We start from the raw sequence: 22,293 nt of genomic DNA on the forward strand, positions 1-22,293 counted from the left end.
TTCCTCTGATCTATAGTCTAATAACTGTCAAAAGAGAAAATGAAATTATTTTGACATTACTTTGTGATGGTGAACACCATTCATAATCTCACAAATCATACTTCAAATAAACCATTTGAATATTTTGCTGAGCATTGGTCTTATAGTTTACTTATACCAACCTCTCCCCTCTTTCAAAAATTGAGATGTAGCTTACCCTGCTCCAGTGCTGGAGGTAAAAATAAAGGCAAAAGACAGTTCTTAATTTCAAGGAACTCATGGTCTAATGGGGAAGACAACATGCAACAAGACACATAGAAGAGAAACTGGAGAAAGTCACAGAGCCCTGAATTCACATTCCAACTCTGAGACATACAACCTGTGAGACTTAGGGAAAATCACTTAATCACTCTCAGAGCCTCAGTTTCCCCATCTAGAAAATTTTATAATCATAAAACAATCTTATAGCAGTGTTTTGAAGAAAGCACTTTGTAAAGTACAATGTGCCATATAAATATGAGTTATTACTAAGTTACCTGACAATTTCAAACAACTGGCAAGTGATAGAATCAGGACAAGAACCCTTGAAAAGGGTGAGTGATCACATCACTAAGACAGAAGATTCACTAAAGTGTTTAAGCACTGTTTAAGTCCTATTGACTAGAACCCAAGTTTGCCCTCTTATCTACCAACATTTACTTTTCCACACCAAGTAAATCAATCAATCAATCCATCAGCATTCATTTAGCTCCTACTTGGTGCCAGGCACCTTTGCCAGGTGCTGGGGACACAAAAACAAAAGTGAGACAATCCCCAACATCAAATTGCTTTCCTTCCAGTGGGGGATGGGGTAGATGGTAGAGAGGTAGAACACGTTCACCGGTGAATAGATGCCGGATATTCACAAATAAGGCAAAGTGATTGGGGTGAGAGGGTATCACTAAACATGGGGAGAGGAAAGGCCTCTTGAATGAGCTGAACTTTGAAGAGGGTGAGGGGTTCCAAGAAGCAGAGGTGAGTCGGGACAGTGTTTCACATTTAGGGGACTGGCAGCTTGTGCTGTGTCAGGACGATTTTATTCTCTTTGCCATGAAACTAGATCCCTTCTTCTCCGAAGCTCTGTTCAAGCTTTGTCATAGAATCTTCCCTGACAAACTACATCTGGTTTTGATTGTCTATTCATCTCAGCAAAATGCAAACCCCAGCACACTGATGATCAGCTTGGGAAAGATGCAACAGTTCTTTTCCTTTTGACTGTGAGATCCTGGACATATCCTTGATATGTAGCCTCAAGGCCACATGTAACCCACATGTAGGCCCTTACAGGGGTTCCCCACCCCTGTAAGGTAGGACTCAGGCCTTCTTTCGCAGCATCCCCCATGGTCATCATTGGTCATAGGCTTTTGAATTGGAAGGCCCTTCAGAGATCAGTGCCTGGTACAGAGCTCTTTACTTTCTCATTGATAGAGGAAGGTCAAAGTTGAGAACCTCCAGAGAACAAAAACTGGGGAACCACTTGGTTTTGGTAGCATAGCCATATGACTTGGTGACTGACTTTCTTAGTTTCTCAGGCTATTTCTGTCCTTCCATGCTGTATATGTCCATATGATTGACACTTAAGATCAGTAAGCAGAAAGCAAGAGAAAGATTTCTTTGTATTGAATATTTTCTGGGGTAAGGTCAGATATTTTTAGTCCTAGAATTCTATAGCTAGACTGGAATCTTAAAAAGTCAACTCGACTATTCCTCTGCCTTCAGGAAGGATTACAAGGAAACTCTCTCAACAGATGGACATCTCTCTTGGATCTGAAAACTCGCAGTTTCTGTTTTGATATAAACATTGATCAACAGGTGACTCAATAGCCCAGAAAATAGTTTTGATCTGGAGGTGCCAAACCCCTTATGATCCACCCTCTGTCACTGTAACAGGCTTATGTACTGGGGAGAGTCACTCTGTGCTCTCTCAAATGGAATTGTCCATCAATTGGGAAATGGCTGAAAAAATTATGACATATGAATGTAATGGAATACTATTATGCCAGAAGAAAGGATAAAATAAATGGTTTTAGTCTGGGAAGACTTGCATGAGCTGATACAGAATAAGATGGTCAGAACAGGGGAACACTATATATACATAATTATAATACTATACAAACAGCTTTGAGAATCCTAAGAATTCTGATCAATGCATTGACCAACTTAATGGACCAATTAGTCCAGAGGACTGATGTTGAAGTATGTTACCCCATCTCTTTACAAAGAGATGATGGACTCAGTACGGAATGAGAAATGTGTTTTTTGGATATGACTAACGCAAGATTTTGGTTTGCTTCACTATACATATTTGTTACGAGGAGTTTTCTTTTTCTTTTTTAAAGGTTGGAGGTGGGAGAAAGTGAAAAATAATTTTTGATAATTTAAAAAATAATTTTAAAAACTTCCATGTTTCCTGGGGTTATCTGAGGGCAGAAATGAATCATATACATGGACCACAGGTTATGTGTTCTATTGAACTGCTAGGTAAGAACCAAACAGATTCCTGTCCTTGCATGGAACATCTTGCCTCAAGAGAAAGCACTGTATTCCACGCAATATGGTACCAAGCTAAGACTGGCCCATGGCAAAATTGTGAAGTTTGTCATTGGTATCATTTAGCTTCTATTTCATTGCCTTACTTCTTTCATGTGGTCCTTACTCCTACAACCATCCCCTTTTCCCTTCCTCACCCCATAATTGTCCCCTCCAAATTTGGCAAAAGGAATAGGTAGGTTTAGCCTATGGTTGGTGAAGAATGCTAACCTGAATAATTTTCTAACTCATCTAATCATCTATGTTAACCTTATCTAGTTAGTAATGGGGACATGTTGCAGATTTTTGAGAAAGATAGTAGGAAGTTTTTTGTTTTGATTTCTGTTTTCATTGTTTGTTTTTGTTTTGAGCAAACTTAGTCTTGAGTTAGGATGCAGAAAGGAGTGGTAGAAGGAAGAGGCTGGAGGTAGATTAGGACACAGGTTTCTATTATATTTACATATTCTAGTTCCTTCTAACTCAGTCATGCCTTCCTCAGAGAGATGTTGTAAGGCTTGAGTGAAATTACCTACATAAAGTGCTTTGTAAGCTTCTCTGCCTATTACAGTTCTTTTTTAAAATGCCACCCAAAGAAGTAATGGGGTCAAGCAGTAAAGAATGCTGGACTGCAAGTTGGGAGACCTAGCTTCTAGCTCTGACAAAATGATGAGTGACTGTGGACAAATTGCTTAAACTTACTAAGACTTGGTATCCTCTGTAGTTAAATGAGGTGGATATCTGCCTTATCTACTTTATAAGGCTATTGTACTATTTAAAATGAGATAATTTATGTTAAACTCTCTTGAAAATTGTCAAATACTTTATACAGTTATATATGATTATGTAACATTTATATAAATAGTGAAAAATCTATTAACATTTCCACAGTTAATATTTTACCAAGGTTCAAGACTTTCCTCCCTGGGCTCCATTAAATTGTCTAATTTACTAATGTACTAAATTTCTGTGAGTTAACCCACTTTTCAGTCATGCTGGGTAAAGATTTCTATTACTGGTACAGAAACTAACCCTGAAGACTATTAGAATCATATTTCTTAAACTAAACTTTAAAGAGCTTGATACTTTGGCTAGGAAGACTCAGTCTCTCATATACCTTCCCCCCTTTACTTTCTCTCTCAGTTTCACAGACAGGGGTCTAGGCAGGGTGCTATTGAATGATTAACTTCTACAAGATGCTACCTGGGCTCATTCCCAAGCTACACAAATCAGCCACTTGATTACCTAGGATTCAGTGTGTCCATAATGGGCCCCATCTAGTTAGGATTAGGAACAGGGATAAGGACTGAACTTAGTATATTGCTGGGCTCACAGTGGGTGCTCAGTCAATATGTGATGATAGAATAATCAATTTCCCTCTGTTCCTTTAAAAAAAAGTATAGAAGATTTAGCTGTGTTTATGTTATATCTGTCTTTATCTCTTTTGCCTCCATTCATTTCTAAATTTCTCAGGGGGCAAGGGTTATACCTAATTGCACTTAAAAAATTCAAGTACCAAGAAGGGTTCCATTCATTTCTTGGGTCCTTAAAACATTGGTTAATTAGGATACTGTTATAAAAATTGAATTACTTTGCTCTTTATACTCCAACACTTGGGGATTTCTAGTCTAGTTTTTAAATCTTTTATAATAGAAGTGTTCTAGAAAACATGGTGTGAAAGGGAGAGGAGAAAAAGAGAGGAAGAAAGAGTAAGAAAGAGGAGAAGGGGAAAGGGAGAGAAGGAGAGAGAAAAGAAAAAGAAGAGGAGGAGGAGGGAGAGGAGATGGGAAGAGAGGGGAAGAGGGAGAGGGAGAGGCAGAAAGAAGAACTTTTGAACAGTGTGATTTCATTAGCAGAGTAGAGAATTTCCAATGAGGAAATTCTGTCTACAAATGCATATGGGCATCTGCTCCTGGGGCACTGAGAAGTTTAATGATGTTCACAATCACACAGCAATGGACTTCTGAAACTAGAGCGGAAAAAAGGTCCGTCTATCACAAACTGCTCAGGATTTATTCTGAGATGGATAATAAACATTATGTTTGTTGAGGTTCTACCTTCTCCTCAATGTTAAAATCAAACCAAAACCAAATTTAAACACAGAGTTGAAAGGAATCCCAGAGTCCATCTAGTGTAATACCTTCATTTTACAGATAAGCAAACAAAAGATTTTGGGAAATGAAGTGACTTGCCCAAGGAGGAGACATTATAGCAGGACTTGAACCCAGGTCTGTTGACTACAGAGTCAGAATTCTTTCCATGGTATTCTACTAGCTCATGCCTCATCAGGAAGGAGTTTCTGAAACCTGAAGTTTCTTCGGCTCCTAAGAGACACCAGCAAACTCCCCCGGGTCAAGAGACGGGTTACTTGATGTATTGCTTCATGCTCTATTTCAAAGAAAACTTCTAAAAATACTTAGGAAATGTCACTGGGGGTGCTGGGATGAAATTCAGAGCAGAAAAGAAAAGGCAAGCAAGACAAACTAGGCTTCCAAAGAAAATTGAAGCTCTGGAGAGCCTTCAGCCATGTTGATTTATATTTAACCATTTTTTTGAGATTGAAGTCTTGATTAGCTCAGTCCTCTCAAGTTCTCCTTCAGTTCTGATTTATGGGGAAGCCAGGCCAGAGCAAAATGAAAGCTAAATGAGGTGTTCTTTAAAATTACCTTGGAGCACTTGGAGGAGGGAAGGAAAACTGACAAGGAGACTCAAAGGTAGGTGATGAGATGGGCTTCTGAAACCCCAATCTTGGGGACAGGAGATGACTGTGGGCAGAGGGACGGGAGGAGGGGCCTGGATTGCAAGGCCCCACATCGCAGTCCTGCAGGCACTCTGGCCTGGGATTCCAACAGTATTGAGCTCAGCTAGCAAAGGATGCCTTTGTGATTTTCAGGGACTTTTTAACAAATCTGAGGAACTTTTTCAGCATAGGGAGGAATGATAAAGATGACAATGTGGTGGGATTCAAAACTTATTCTGCCCAGTCAATGGAGGGGTTCTATACTACAGGTGATAGAGAGGTAACAGTCTCCTCTGTTCTGCCAAGTGAGCAGCAAACTAAAAGGACCACCTGTCCTTTTCTCTCAAGTGGAGTGTGAGCTAAGTTAGTACCTTCTCCCACCCCACTTTCATTACTTTGCTCCCCTGCCCCGGACCTCAAGGTAGATGTCTAATGACTTCTGAGATGACCTTTGACATTCTGACTTTTCTGTGGTTACTTCCTCCACTATTCTACATAAACGTCTCATTTTTTTCATTGTATTTCTCCCATAAACACAATCTCATTTCTGATTTTTCTTATTACATTCCTCAAATCTTCTCTTTCCTGCCCCATACTTCTCCCATCCTCTGTATCCTTCAAAGCCCAGTGTAAGTTTCACCTTCTTTATGAAATTTTATCTGATCACCCCTGGTCTTGCTTCTCTTTTCTTCTCTGAGCTTCTCAGTCAGCACCAAGGGTCTGAAAGGCATTTGGGTGGTATAGTGGATAGGTTGCTAGGCCTGAAATCAAGAAGACTGACCTTCTTGAGTTCAAATCTGGTCTCAGACACTAGCTGTGTGACTCTGGGCAAGTCATTTCACCCTGTTTGCTTAAGTTCCCTCCTATGTAAAATGAGCTGGAGAAGAAATGGCAAATTACCCTAATATGTTTGCCAAGAAAACCCAAAGTAGAGTCACAAAGAGTCTGATGTGACTAAAATGACAAGCAAATACTTATGGACTGATTGATCTGTTCACTTATTGGTGACTCATTTATACCAATTTGATTTCACCCAAAGGATTCTCTCATTTTTGTTTCCGTTTTGTTATTTTCAGAGGTGTGATGGAGTCAGCTGAACCCACTCCAGAGGCAGTTGTTAAATTTTCAATGTGAGCATTTATATCTTGGAAACTGGCAAATGCTACAAATCAGGACTATTGTTTGTTGATTGTCTAGACTTAAGTGATGAAGAAAATGTTAATGATATAGATTGTTTAAAAATATATCATGCATACATTCTCTCCCCAAAGAGTCAGTCATTAAACATTTACCAGCACCCTCCTGGCTATGTTGAAACTAATTGTTTAGTCAGTAAAAATATCCACTCCTCTTTGAACCTGTTTATATTTTGGTCTGATTTTTTGGAGTATTTTAAGGATCTTTGGTTAAATCACCATGGGTCCTCCCATCACTGATGCCTATCACAATCCCTTTGTTACTTAGTAGAGGGTCCTCAAGACTGTGACCAAAATATTCATCATCCTGTGCTCAACCTGTTGATAAACCTCTTGGGATTTAGCCAAGCTGGTCTAAAGAGTATGGATGCACAAGTCAACACTAGGCTGCCATACTACGCCTTTTTTTTCTTTTTTTCTTCCTCCACCTTTTATTGGAAGACTGTTAAAATAGTAATCAGACAAACAATAAAGTAGTCTAATTTTCTTTCTAGATAGTTAGCACTGAAGAGCATCACTAAAACAATCATCAGACAGCAATCATTGTCTCCATAAGTAGCCAAGACAAATTAAACGAATATATCTGGCACCAATAATCACTGTTCCTGGACAAGTCTACAAGCCTAACAAAAATTGTCTAAACATAAGACAGCTAATGAAGAATGTGTTTTAAACATCTTAAAATAGGTACTTCTGTAGTAATGCAAATAATCACTCATACTTATCTTTCTATATTTTTGTTGCAGAAAACCATTTTGAGAAATGGCTAATTTGTATACAAAATGTTATTCTTAAATTTCCTGCCTCTTGGTTGGCACCAGCGTCACAACCATTCAAGAAAGGATTAAGAACTGAAGCTCTAAAGATGAAGCATACTTAACGACCTGATGTATGGGGTTACTAGAGGACTCAAAATATCTCTTAAGAAATCTGTTCTCTTACTGTTACAAAGTTGGGGGTAGTGAGGGGCTGCTATGCAATTGATCTTCCAAGTATTTTCTGGTTTTCCCTTTTCTTTGTGACACACAAAGGGAGATGAAATGAACAGAGCTTTTTTTTTTTAAAGCAAAATAGCCATTTATTCAGCCTCTCATCATGCCAAAAATATTCTGTGCATTAAAATACTACAGTTAGAACACCCTTTATAGCAGGCACAATGGACATTAAATTATATTTCATGTATCTGATTATAAAAGTGAGAAGTAAAAATGACTTCCTGGTTCCTTTTAACATCACTGGTAAACATAATTCAACAGCAGACATTTGAGGCATCCCATCTTAGTAAAATATACCACAGGAATATCAGTTGTGTTGGTTTTACTTTACTTTAATCAATGTCTTAAATTTAATATTAATAAAGACAATAAACTTTTTAAATGGTATATTTACTGAGATTGCAGCAGTATTCTTATGTAATCAGACATATAGCATACTATTCCTGCCATTTAATATGCTCTGAGCAAATCATCTTCAAGATGAAAACGGCTTTTTACATGCTAAGTATTTTCATCAAGTGTGCAATTAAACACAGTTAATGAATTTATTATAGCAAGAATAAGGAATTACACACTTGAAACAATGCAGCCAGAACATAATTCATAAAAAAAAATAATGATCACTGGTTACAGTAGAATTTCCCTGGCTAGTTAAAACTTAAACTATAAAACATGCAAAATATTTCAGAATATTTTAGCTATCTATAAAAAAAATCCAATCCAGTGCCTCTGAAATGATTCTCTCCAAAGTATAACCAAATTAATCCAAATTATATAACATTTTACTGCTAAAAATATTCAAAAGATGGAAGTGGAGGTAAGTTTTCAAGGTTTTGGAGCTCACTCATTTGCCAAGTGCTGTGTTTCTTTGCTATTTGAAGCAGCTAGCAGACAGTCAAGCTCCAGAATGCCTCATTTACTAAGTTCAGCAAAGGGACAGACTACAACCAACCAGCCTCCCTGGGAAGCACGGTGTCTGCCCAACTGAAAGAGGATGTGCAAGGGTCAGAAGGCACACTATTCAGCTAGCCCCACCACATCACACCTCTTCCCCTAGGTAAACAAAAAATAATATACGTCTACAAAAGTAAAGATTTTGAGGGCATTAATGTCATGCCCTTGCTTCAAAAAGACCATCTGTAGTTATCTGGGTATCTCTGATTTGTCGCTTTAAATGCATCTTTAGAATGTGTATTATCTCCCAGATCTAAAAAGTCTGGGGAGGAAAAACCAGACCAAACAAAGAAGGTGAATAATGCACCCCATGCAATAAGCAGCAGGCAACAATCATGGCCTTGTTCCACCTGAAGCCTCAGGCTCTAAAAACACATTTGGATTGCTATCCAAAATTTGTCTGGAAGTTTCACAGTTGAAGTTTTCTTCAGACATTGCACTTTCTGGCAGGGAGATCTTGGGGGTCCCGGGGTAATGCCACCTCTGGTCCTGATGCAGCTACTTTCTTTTTTTTCTTCTTGCCATGCTTCTTGCACTTCTTTTTCTTTGTTGTCTTCTCCATGATCTTCTCTTGCTCCTCACTGTTTTTCTTTTTCCTTGCTTGTGCCTTTTATATACAATTTGATTCTGATAAAGATTCAGATGACACAGGTTTATCTTCAGAATTTATCTCCTTTCTTTTCTTCCTCAGACTTTTGATGTCTTTTTCTGTCTCATATTCATGTTTCAACTTCCTTTTCTTCTTAATGCTAACCTTATTATCTGATTCAGATTCTGATATGAAGCATTTGGAAGATCTATGTGAATAACATTTCTTTTTTCTTCTTTTTTCCCTTTGTTTCTTATCCTCCTCTTCCAAATCTGAAGAACTGCTAGAAGAATCAGAGCTTGATGAAGATGAGGATGAAGACCTACCAGATTTCTTTTTTTCTTTGATGAACTCTCACTTCTGCCTAACAATTTCTTGCTGTGTTTTTCCAGTTCTCTTTTTCAGTTCTCATTCATTTTTTCTTCGAATTCAGCTAATGCCTTGGAGTCTTTCTTTTTTCTTTTCCAGCTGTTCTTTCAGTTCTTTACATGTGGGCCTTGGCTGATTCAGATTATCCTGTATTGTGGGTGCCTCAGATCAAGCCCCTTGAGATCTGGCCATGGCTACGAGATGCATAGAAGCCATCTGGTTGTTTTTCTTGTCCATGGTGCCTGGCGGCTGCCTCTGCTACTGTTTAGCTGAGAGGACCGAGAGGTGTGGGCGATGGTGATGGGGTGGCTCCAGCGGAAGTGGTGGCAGCTGCTCCTCCTTTCCATAATAAGCTTTTCTAGCCAGATTGTACTTGCCAGAGCACATGATCTCCTTCCATAGCTCCCAGTCACTTCCATGCCATGACAAGGCATAAGAGTAGGACTCCAGCAAAGGAAGAATTTCTATGATACATTTTTATCTGTTTGGGTTAAAATCTCTTTCTTTTCTGATATAAACCTGTCTTCCACATGCCCCCTTTGAGAAGAGAGTATAGTAGAGTAGAATAAGCACTCCTGTGGAAGGAGGAGGATGGGTTCAAATCCAAACTCTAAAATTTACCAACCATGTAAAGGTAGGCAAGTTACTTGACCTCCCAGGGGCTCTATTAATTTTATGGTGTCTGTAAGAAGGTTGGACTGCATCAAGGGTTCTTAACTTTTGTTTTATGAATTCCATTGACAATTTGTGAAACCTACTGATATCTTCTTTGAATAATGTTTTGTTGCCTACATTATAATAGAAGGAAACACCAAATTTCAGTTAATGAATATAAAGATGTAATCTTTTTTTGTTCCATCCAAGGTCATGGACTTCCTGAAACCCATCCATTGACTCTCAACCCAAAGGAAGGAATCTCTTGATCAGATGATCTCCAAAGTCCATTCCAGATCTAATACCCAGTAAATCTGGAATCTGGCTCTGCCATCGACTAAATAAGTAACCTGAGGAAAGAAAAGGGGCATAACCCTCTAGGGCTTCAGCTTCCCTTATCTGTAAAATTAGGAGATTGATTTCTTAGGTTCATTTCAATTACTACCAATTCATGGTTCCTCGAGCTTCTCCTTTTACCCACCTTTTACTATATATATAGCCCATTATTAGTCAAGTATTCTGTTTTTCTCTTCAGTACAAAATCCAGAAGTTATTTAGTTCATTTTATAATGTGGGCTGTCAGCATCTCTTACAACAGAGCTGTCAATCTACCTGTCACATGGACTAAATCAGATTAAAGTGAACTTAGGAAATAGTTAACAAAATATATTGAAAATATAATACAACATAGATAATGTTAATTTGTGGTTTTCTAAGACAATATTCAGCCCCCAGCTATCTGTTTCTATTTGAGTTTGACACTGCTGTCTTACAAATCTGCTGATTATTTCCAATTTATCCTGTATATAGCTTGTCTGTACATAGATGTTTGTGTGTTTTATCCCCATCAGATGTGAACTCCTTGAGAGGACTAGCATTTGCCTTTCTTTGTATCCCCGGCATTTAGCACAATAGTGTCTAGCACAATAGCAAATACTTAATAAATGTTTATGAACTGACTGACATCTAACCTCTATTTGAAGATCTCTGCTGATGGGGAATTTACCTCATCATAAGGCAGTTCATTTAACATTTGAATAATGTGCATAGAAGGGGCAGCTAGGTGATGCAGTGGATAGAGCACCAGTGCAGGAGTCAGGAGGACCTGAGTTCAAATCTCACCTCAGACACTTGACACTCACTAGTTGTGTGACCTTGGGCAAGTCACTTAACCCCAACTGCCTCATCCTGGGTCATCTCCAGTCATCCTGATAAATACCTGGTCACTGGATTCAGATGGCTCTGGAGGAGAAGTGAGGCTGGTGACCTGCATAGCCCTTCCTCACTCAAAGCAAAGTCAAGTGCAAGTCATGTCATTATTTCTCTGATGGCATGGTCTTCTTTGGCAATGAAGGACGAACACACATACACTCTATGTGCGTAGAGCACTGAAATTGGAGTCGGAGATCTGGGATCAACTTCTGAGACAGGTATTAGTTGTGTGATCATGGATAAGTCACTCACCCTCTCCCAGCCTCAATTTTCCCATCTGTAAAATGGGGATAATAACAGCACAAGATTATTGTGAGGATCAAATTAGATAACACATGCAGAAAACTTTGCAAACCTTAAAATGCTACATAAATGCTTTCTATTAGTATTACTACTTCTACTAGTGATACAGTTACTACTAGTATTACTACTACTACTACTACTACTACTACTAAGCTATTACTATTTTTCTAACACCAAATCAAATCAAAATCTGCCTCTGTTACTTCCACTCATTTTTTACTGGCTCTGCTGTAGTATTTCAAGGAAAGTAATAACAACTCATACTCTAGTACTACTTTAATGGTTTCAAATAATTTTTTCCCAACTATATTGTGAGGTAGGTAGTACATATATTGCTATTCCCATTTTGCTTATGAAGAAGTGGAAGATCAGAGATTAAGTGATTTGCCCATGGATACACATCTATTATATGTTGGAGTCCAGATCAGAACCCAGGCCCCCATGCCCAGTCCAGTGCTTTCTCTAGTGTCCTATATTGTTAGGCTATCCTTTGACTATAATGATGATGCTACTGTCCCACCATCCAAAGGATATGGACTTTGATTTGTTTACCTAGTAGGGAGAATTGCACTGAGTCATTCACACTGTCTTCCTCGTAACTGGGGCACTAATTAGCACAATGGTTCATCAGACTTAGAAGCACAATTCACAACAAAGAAGCAGTAAAATAAAGCCAAAAGGACCACATGACAACATGACTCAAAGCCTTGGGTCTCAAGAGCACTGTGCTCCAACCAGCTTCAGACCACAGTTCCATGGTTTAACATGATTTTTTCCCATTAGACATGAGAGAATTCAGCCATCCCAGAAGGCTACTTTGCCCCTCTTGTTTCTCATGTGAGCCCAGACTTTCACTGGCTCTAAGTCTGAGCTGTCCAATGCTACGATAAGCATCACATGTTTGGAGGATAATAAGCAGACTATTTGACTGCAGCAGAGTATGTGTTGGGGAGTGGTGGGACAGTGGGACAGAAAGATAGGTTAAGACTGTGGTAAGCTTTGAATGCCAAGCTATACAGTTTGGGGTATTTTTCAAGTGATAAAGTAGTCCTTATAGATGTAAACCACCCTCAGAAATATATTCAGGGTCAGAACTCTCCAAAGGACAGGGAGGTACTTGTCTAGGAAACTGCTGGAAACACAGTCTTTTTCACTTTTTTCTGAAGGAAGGGAATAGCTATGGTTTTGGCCTTCTGGAATGTGTCCAGTGTTTGGTGCCAAAGGAATGAGTCTGGTTTTCTTTGTAAATGTCACTCAAATCTAGCTGTGCTAAGTGGTACCATGTAGGCCTAAAGGATTCCCCCTTTTCAGAGTAGCTACCATTCCCAAAGGGCAGCAGGTATACCCTGTACAATCCAGAACAGCACACTTCAAGTCACTAGATAGCATTAAGCCAAAACTAACAGCCTGTGATATATTCCCAACTCAACAAGGAAACATTTTTATCGATTCAGAAATCAATGGCTATGCATCATTGGTAGCTCTTATAGCAATACTGCTGATGTTCCTCTGGCTCTGGCAGGAAAGAGAGATTGACAAATGTGGTTTGCCTTGGTAGTCTTGCCCTTGAACTTGAGAGAAGGCACTGAGTCCAAAAGAGAGAGAAATAATCCAAATTTTTCAGAACTTTTATAGAACTACAGAATTTTATAGAACAAATCCTTTTGATGGACTTGTTCTGTAAAATTTGGATTTGGTCAGAAGGCCACATTTAAAGATTTAGAAGGCCATACGTGGCCTTCAGGCTTCAAGTTCTCCACCTCTGGTCTAGATTCTAGTCCTGAGTTTTTTTGCTAACCACATGACTTAATATAAGTGACTTAATATAAGAGAATAAATTGCTTATTCTCAATGAGGCTCAGTTTACTGATCTGTAAAATGGGGATAATAATACTTATGCCATGTGCTTCACAGGATTATTTTGAGGATGAAATGAGTTAAAGGGTATAAAACTTTGAAACCATAAAGTACTTATGGAAACCCAAGGAGATATTATTTGTGCTTCTGAGCTCCCAGAATGCCCTGGACATACATAATCTTACCTCATCTCCAATAAACTACAAATTCTTTAACGTCTTCCCTCCCTCCTTCCCATGTTAACCAGTCAATAAACATTTATTAGGTGATTTCTATATTCCTGTCACTGTCTTACGTGCTGGAGACACAAAGACAAAAGTGAAATAATCCCTGTCCTCATTCTAATAGAGAGAAACAATATGTACACATCAGGGTGTATATAGAATATATACATATATATTTATATTTATGCATACAATAGATAACTAGGTATTTTAGGGAAGGGAGGGGGGATCAAGAAAGTCTTCAGGAACAAGGGAGTGATTGAACTGAACTTTGAAGGAAATAAAGGATTCTGAGACATGTAGGAGAGGAAGAAGGTCATTCCAGGGATAGCAAAGCCAGAGAGCTATGAGGTGCCATATATGAGGAATACTAAGAAAGTCAGTTTGCTGGACTGTGTGCAGCCAAGTGTATCAGTGTATAGAGTGCCAGGCCTGGAGTCTAGAAGACTCATCTTCCTGAGTTCAAATCTGGCCTCAGACACTTACTAGCTGTAAGACCCTGGGCATGTCTCTTAACCCTCAGTTTCTTCATCTGTAAAATTATCTGGAGAAGGAGATGGCAAACCACTCCAGTATCTTTTCCAAGAAAACCTCAAATGGGGTCATGAAGAGTAGAACATGACGGAAAATAACTGAACAACAAAGGCATGCATGAAGAAGACTAATTTATAATGAAGTGAGAAAGTCTGGTTGGGGCCAGGTTGTGCAGGACAGTTAATGCAAAACAGAGAAGTTTATCTTTAATCCCAGTGAACCACTGGAGTTTAAATCATAGGGTAACATGATCAGAACTGTGTTTTAGAAAAGTCACTTTAGTAGTTACGTGGAGGGTGAATGGTAATAGTGCAAGGTTTGAGATAGGGAGCTAATGCAATGGGCCTGAGATAGACTGATGGCTGAGTGGAAAATAGAGGGATGAATATGAGATATGTGGAGGTAGAAATAAGATAATGTGGAAAATAAATGAGTATATGGGTTGGGGGAGAGTGAGGAGTTGAGGGTGACATTGAGGTTATGAACCTGGGTAACTAGAAGGATGGCCATGCCCAGAGATAGAGAAGTTTGGAAAAGAGATGTAATATATTATAAAAAATATAATTATTTCTCTTTTGAAAATGTTAAGTAAATTTTAGATATCTATAGAACATCCATTCAAAATACCAGAATTACAGTTGGTAATAGTTCAACTAGAGCTCGAGACTGAAATAATATGGACCTGGGAGTCTAGAGATGATACGCAGAGATGATACTTAAAAGAGATATCCACAATGAGATCATTGAGAGAGTGTTTAAGTGAGAAGAGGGTCCAAGGCAGAGCCCTGTGGTACATGCACAGTTAGGGGACATATTGATGATAAACCAGCAAAGAACTGAAAAGGAGCCATCAGATAGGTAGGAAAAGAAATAAGAAAGAGCAGTTTCAGGACAATGCAGAAAAGCAGAGGACAAATGCATCTAGTAGGGTCCAGTCCTCTTGGATTGAATTGGAGGGTTGCCTAAAATATTTTTCCTACTTAAACATGTGTGGAATTCTTCTATTAGTGACTTGGTCTTCATGAATTAGGCTTCTTTCCCTCTAGGAGCTTATTGCAAATCACACCTGAGAGGCAGGGACCTACTTTCAAGAATGGCCCTGTTTCTGCATGCCAAAATTTTAGAAATGTTTTTCTCAAATCTCATCTTCTTGATAGCAATGAATCCTCTTCATCATTTTTTCCTCCTAGATATTCTTTGCTCTCTAGGTTGTCCTTTCCTCCCCCCTTCCTCCCTCCCTCCCTCCGTCCCTTTCTTCCTTCCTTCCTTCCTTCCTTCTTTCCTTCCTTCCTTCCTTCCTTCCTTCCTTCCTTCCTTCCTTCCTTCCTTCCTTCCTTCCTTCCTTCCTTCCTTCCTTCCTTCCTTCCTTCCATCTTTTTTTCTCTTTCTTTCCTTCCTTCTGGCCCTCCTTCGTCCTCTTCACTTACCCAAATCTTATCTACTTTTCAAAACTCATCTTAAGTCCTGACTCCTCTGTGAAACCTTCTCTGAACACTCACTACATCCCACAGTTTTACCTCCATTCTTTGAACTCTTAGTGCAATTATGCAATTATTGCTTGAGTCACTAAACTGAGAGATAGTGCCTTCCCCAATAAAGTTACTTTCACATCTACTAGAATGCAAGATCTTTGAGGGCGGGGGTCATTTTCATTTTTTACTTTTGTATTCCTAGAGTCTAGCATAATTCCTGGCATACAGTAACCATTTAAAAAATGTTTGTTGATTGACTGATCGTGATGGAAAGGATGCTTTATCTGGAGTCAGGAGACAAAGCTTTCAAACCTAACATAGATTGTGCTATGAGACTATGGGAAAGTCACTTAACCTTTCTGACTTTTAGTTTTTTCTTTTGAAATAAAACAGGGTTAATAGTATTTGTATTATCTACTACATGGAGTTGTTTTGAGTAAAGATCTTTGCAAAACCTTAAGAAGTTGGCATTATCCACCCTCACTGGGCACTTCACATGTATTACCTTCTATTGTGACTACACTGTTAATGCTGAATTTCCATGTTTGTCATCTCCTTCAGTAGGTGGCAAGCTCCTTGGCTATCATGGTTGGATCTCCTTCTTACATGACCCTTCAGTACCTCACACAGGGCCTTACATACACAAAATAGTATTTGGTGAATGAAAAGGCAGATTGCCTTCCTAATTAATGAGAGCTGTCCAGACCCCAGTAGCACAGACACAGCTAATAGAGGAGTAGGTGTGGTTAGCCTACTGCCCCCCTAAATAGGTACTATGCTCTTTGAAAATACACCAAAGCCAACTTTGCTTCCTAGACTATTACTTGACCTTCTCTGTGTTGCCCTTGTCTGGTCTTTGTCCTAGTGAGTACACTCACTACTACTACTTTTCAATCTGCATGACGTTCTGGTTACCCTTTCATGGCACAGGTAATAATTATTCACATTTTTCAGAGGATGGAACTAAGGCTCATTTGTCCATTGCCACAAAGCTACTTGGAGAAGGAAAGGTCAAACTACTCCAGTATCTTTGCCAAGAAAATCCTAAATGAAGTCATGAAGAGTTGGACACAACAACAACAACAAACACAAAGCTAGTAATGTCTTAAAAGCAGGTTTTGAACCCTGGTCTTCCAAAACTATCACTCTATGTACTAGGCCACACCGCCTTCTTTTAACTTTCAGTTTTATGGAGTACAAAGATTTACAATTTCATTCCTCATCGTGTTGTAGTTAATCACGCAATGAGCATTGTATTGCATATTTACTAGGTATTATTTTGTGGATGAGACATAGGAGAAGTTGAAGGAATGTTAGCTCTCAAGTAGCTTAAGATCAAGCTGAAGGGATGAGGAATGCACACATGTTACAGGATCATTGATTTAGAGCTAGAAATGAACTTCAGAGGTTAATTACACTAACCCCTTCATTTTACAGATGAAGAAACTGAGACCCAGAGAAGTAAAGCAACTTGCTCAAAGTTCCACAGCTAGTAAGTGGGTGTTGAGCACATGCCCTCGGATACCATAGCCAATAATGTATTATTTCACTATACCATCTACTTTTCCTATAAAAATGAACTTGTGGTGGGGTAGCTAAATTTCAAAGGTTCCCTTTAACTTTATGTCTTATGTTTGTTAGTATGTTACTAATGGCAAAATCGTCCAAGTGAAAATATTATGAGAGTGACAAGAGTCACATAGGAAGAGAATGGTCAACATGAGGCTGGATGGTTATGGAAAACTTCATGGAAGATGATGAACTTCAAATGGTTATCGAGGGATGTAGGGATTGGATAGGTAGAAAGGTGTGGGGGAAGAAGATCCCTTCTTTTTCCATTTTGACCCAATATCCAAGCAGGACTACCAACTTCTGTTTGCCCAGAAAATTGCTTTGACAGTAGAGGCCCTTGGCTTCCAAATGGCACCATCTACATTTCATTATTTAGGACCTAAATTGAATCTAACTGATTTGTTATCAATCCCCTTCCCTTCACACAACAAATCACTAAAAATCTCCAGGTGATACTCTCATGATGTCATTACAATTATAAATAGGAAGCTCTTCTGGATAAGTAAACTCAGTCTCTTCTGGGGCAACATACCCCTAAACTAGGTGATTCTACTTATATGCTACAATCTTTTCCATTGGTCATAAAATGTACAGAAAAGAAAAAAAGAAAATGTATGGATAATTGTTTTGTTTACGACTGTATTTTTTAAAGATCATTCTTTGGGTTTTGTTTCTGCTTTGAAAGAAGTTTTCAGATCACAAAAATCTTGCCTAAGTATGGCTCTTTGGTATAAAATGAAAACAGTTTCATTTTACTAAAGGCAAAATTTCTCATTCAAACAATTAGCTTTTGAAGTAGAAATAGAAACCAAAATATAACTGGTCAGTTTTTAATAATTTAATAATTTAATACTTCTTCCCTGCTGCTACTACTAACAATTTGGTTTCTTGCATGTATGTCGCAATGATCTAAGGAAAATCTAAACACTGATGGCTATCCGTCCCATTTTATATTGAGTCAGAGAAGATCCCTTTTTCCCTAAAATGAAACTCCCAATTTAAGGATCAGTCTTTATTAAGGTAACTAGGTGGTACATTGGATAAACACTTGGATAAATCTAGGAGTCAAGAGTTCAACTTCGGCCAAAGATACTTCTACCTGTGTGACCTGGGCAAGTCATCTGACAACAAATAGTTGCCCTTTTTGTAAAATGAGGATAACAATATCACCTACCTCTAAGAATTACTGGGAAAATAAAACTCTTTGAAAATGTTAAAGCACTGTATAAATGCTAGTTATTAATATTAACAGCAAGGTAAGATACATACATATATACACACATACATATACACACATGCATATATACACACATACATATACACACACATGCATATATACACACATGCATATATACACACATGCATATATACACACATGCATATATACACACATACATATATACACACATGCATATACACACAAATATATACATAATATGTACATATATTACATGTATATTAATGTATATGTACATCAATACATACACATATTTTTACATGTGTATATATTTGTATATGCTTATATGGGTTGTTCATACTTAATACCTCATCCTTGACAGATATGAATTACCTTGTGACAGTTTATCAAGGGAAGCAATATTTTGTGAAATAGTCTTTCCAAGAGGATAGTTCTTACCCCCCATCCCATCCCATGTGGGTACATGTGTGTAATCATGTAACCTTTGAGGACAACAGAGATATTTACTACAGAGCCTTCCTTGTATTATGGTTAAATCATGCGGCTCATTGAGCCTAGCTGCCTGCTTGGGACAGTAGGAAGCACGGCTTCCAGAAAGACACTTTGTTATAGAGTTAGAGGCCTGGATTCCACTTGGAATTTGGACACTCACTAGGCAAACCACTTAAGCCTCTTCTGGTTTTAGTCTCCTTACCTAGAAAGAGAGAGAGTTGGGCTGGATACTCTAAGGTACGTTGCGACCAAGAACTCCTTTGATTTTCCCCTATGAATTTCCTTTGTTATGGATTTAGGGGTGTGTGGGAACCCAAGGAAAATCTCTGTATAGGAGGTGAGTGAATTCAGACCAAAAAACTTGGCTAGTACAAGGGTATCTGTATGTTACCCAGAGGCAAGGGGGCTTGACTCAATCTGTGTCCCCTTAAGTTTTACTCTTTTATAGCAGTCCCTGGCATTTTTTGCTCCTTTTATCCACTACTCTCTAAATTTTAATAGCTCGCCTAGAGTCACTATGGCTGTTGGGGGAGGAGTTGGTCAGGCCTCCTTGTCCCCAGCTCTGATGCACTTGCCACGCCACAGACTCATACATTTAGTTGACACTGTCAGCTTTGGAAGTAGTCACTGCCCAGCATGGACTGCTTTGTTCCTTTCCTGAATGTCCTTGGCACTCATATTCTTTATCATACAACATAGCACTTGATTGTATTACCTTTGCTTATTCTCTGAGTATTTCATGTACAGAAAGTCTGTCTTTTCTCTTGAACTAGAGTATAAAAGTTCAGGAGAGAAACAGCTGTTTCATACTTTTCTTATATTCTGTGCAGTTTACACACCAAAGATTGTCTCCCCAAGGCCTTGATAAATAAGACCACTGAAGCACGTGGCAGACGAAGCTGTCTCCCTGGGTTCATCTTGCTGTCCTATTAATCAAACACAGGTTATTATATGCCAGGCACTGGAAATAAGAACAAAGACAAAAATCAAAAAGTCCCTGTCCTCAAGAAGTTTATATTCTACATCAGGAGACAACATGTACACTTAGAATCATATGCAAAATAAATACAAGGTAGTGGGAAGAGCTTCATGTCAAAGGTAGTGCTTGAGCTTTAAAGGTTGTATGCCAGTGCAGTAAAGAATAAAGATGGCTTCTGGGCCATTATAATGCCAACAGTACCATTTCTTTATCCCAACTTGTAGCCCTTAGGGTAACAACATCACCCTCTGAGCTGACCGGGTGGGATGAGTGAGTAGGTTAAAAGGTAGTGAGTTACCCTTCTTGAATTCCTCAAGCAAAGACCAGATGAAACTATTAGGCCAATCACAGAGGTCACTTGTGGACAGATGAAGGTCTCTGATGTCCCCTACAATATATTTGCTTCCTGTGCCATCCCTAGGGATAATGAGTTCTACATACTGATTCCCCAGTGTGAAATAATAATACTAATAATATGAGGATGCTAATTGCTCACACTTATGTAGTGATTCACAGTTTACAAGCTCTGTAAGTAGGACAGTCTTTGATTTGTTCTAAATTTACCTCTCTTAAATGCTTGGGACTTTTCCCAGCCCCCAATTCTAATATTCTTGGGTTTGGGGAACTAGGTTTTGCTCTCTTGCTTTTCACCCTCTTTGTCGGGTCATAGTCTTTTATACAAAGCTCCCCCTCTTAGCCTATATCTCTTCAGGTTGAGGAGTTGTAATGTTTTTAGACAATTTAGGTGATTTAGCTCTTTTTTGAAGTTCTTGTCCATTCAAGTTTCTCTCCAGTGTTTCATCATGACTTGGAGGAGACCCTAGGTACTTGAAAGCCTTGTTGAGTGGAACATAAGCCCTGGAAGGACCTATTAAGTTGGAAGGCTTTGAGGATATAGGCCTAGGGATGAGGATATAGGCCATGTCTGTCCTGTGAGGACATGCCTGGTTCAATTCAGAAAGGTTCATTGTCAGAAGGTTTGTTATGGAATTACATCTGATAAGACTTAAGAACTGATTAGATGGAGGAGAGGGGCAGGTAAAGGACAGGGAAGATTTTAGGATCATTTTGAGGTTGCAAACCTGGGGGCTTAGAAGGATGCTGGCATCCTCAACAGAAAAAAAGGAAGTTTAGAATAGGACTGAGTTTATGGGGGAAGAGCTTCGCTTTGGATACACTGAGTATTAAAGGCCCACAGAACCAGAGATCCTGGTGGAGATATTCAATAGATCAGAGAATGAGATGGGACATTTATTGATATCTAATATGTAAATATATATGCATGTATATTTTTATACACACATATAAAATGGAGAGAGAGACTGAAACAGGAGATCTATACACACACATACACACATATCTATATATATATCTATACCTCTCTCTCTCTCTCTTTCTCTCTCTCTCTCTCTATAAATATATATATATATAACTGCAGGAAATAGATGGATATGTATGTATTTCTGGATATCTATCTATTTGGGGGATTTATCTGCATAGAGATGATAATTGAACCCACAGGAGCTGATGAGATTACCAAAAGAGCATAGGTAGAGAAAAGGAAGAGAGATTGTGATACAGCCTTGGAGGTTAACCACAGTTAGGTAGTAGGAATTGGATGATAAACCAGCAAAGAAAGAAAGGAAAATGATGGATCAGGGAGAGCTTGTAAAGAAGGCTGGAAGGGATGGGGTTGAAGGTACAACTTGAAGTTTGGTCCTAACAAGAAATCCTCTTTGTCAAAATCTAGAGCTTTTGATGGATTTCTTTTCTTTCTTCCTTCCTTCCTTCCTTCCTTCCTTCCTTCCTTCCTTCCTTCCTTCCTTCCTTCCTTCCTTCCTTCCTTCCTTCCTTTCTTTCTTTCTTTCTTTCTTTCTTTCTTTCTTTCTTTCTTTCTTTCTTTCTTTCTTTTCTTCTTTCTTTCTTCTTTCTTTCTTCTTTCCTTCTTTCTTTCCTTCCTTCCTTCTTTCTTTCTTTCTTTCTTTCTTTCTTTCTTCTTTCTTTCTTTCTTTCTTTCTTTCTCTTTCTTTCTTTCTTTCTTCTTTCCTTCTTTCTTTCCTCTTTCTTTCCTTCTTTCTTTCCCTCTTTCTTTCCTTTTTTCTTTCTTTCCTTTCTTCCTTCCTTTCTTTCTTTCTCTCTTTCTTCTTTCTTTCTTTCTTTCTTTCTTTCTTTCTTTCTTCCTTCTTCCTTCCTTCCTTCCTTCCTTCCTTCCTTCCTTCCTTCTTCCTTCCTTCCTTCCTTTCTTTCTTCTTCTTCTTTCTTTCTTTCTTTCTTTCTTTCTTTCTTTCTTTCTTTCTTTCTTTCTTTCTCTTTCCATCCTTCCCTTCACCTTCCTTTCCTTCTCCTTCCTTCCTTCCTTCCTTCCTTCCTTCCTTCCTTCCTTCCTTCCTTCCTTCCTTCCTTCTTTTA

The 22,293-nt window shown here is 38.7% G+C and overlaps 1 protein-coding gene and 1 pseudogene across 11 annotated transcripts in view; both read right to left on the minus strand.

The window, feature by feature from the left end:
- Positions 1 to 15,400, minus strand: part of LOC140501502 (protein FAM133B pseudogene) — a 41,054-nt pseudogene extending 25,654 nt beyond the window's left edge.
- Positions 1 to 22,293, minus strand: part of SLC14A2 (solute carrier family 14 member 2) — a 691,185-nt gene that overhangs the window by 143,554 nt on the left and 525,338 nt on the right. The window lies entirely within an intron of this gene.

The sequence above is a fragment of the Notamacropus eugenii genome, chromosome 4, assembly GCF_028372415.1.
Source record: "Notamacropus eugenii isolate mMacEug1 chromosome 4, mMacEug1.pri_v2, whole genome shotgun sequence".
Classification (NCBI taxonomy): Eukaryota; Metazoa; Chordata; class Mammalia; order Diprotodontia; family Macropodidae; genus Notamacropus; species Notamacropus eugenii.